Genomic DNA, 269 nt, shown 5'->3' with positions numbered 1-269 from the left:
AAAAAAAATTATATTGATATGTTCATTTTTGAAACAGTTACGACAGTTTGTAGTAAAAAAAATTGAAAAAATTTCGAAAATTAGCGATTTTTAAATTTGTAATTTTTTTGGAGGTTTTCCCCCATTTACGGAGAACGAGGGAAATTTTTTCAATTTTGAAGTGTAATGTCTTCGACTAGATACGATTTGTGATCTTTTGACGAATCGTTGAAAGAAATCCGTTCGGTGAGAGCTGAGAAAAAGTGGTAACAGACACAAAAAAAAAAAAA

The sequence above is a fragment of the Daktulosphaira vitifoliae genome, unplaced genomic scaffold, assembly GCF_025091365.1.
Source record: "Daktulosphaira vitifoliae isolate Bord-2020 unplaced genomic scaffold, ASM2509136v1 Scaffold_4, whole genome shotgun sequence".
In the NCBI taxonomy this organism is placed as follows: Eukaryota; Metazoa; Arthropoda; class Insecta; order Hemiptera; family Phylloxeridae; genus Daktulosphaira; species Daktulosphaira vitifoliae.
Note: the sequence above shows the minus strand (reverse complement) of the source record.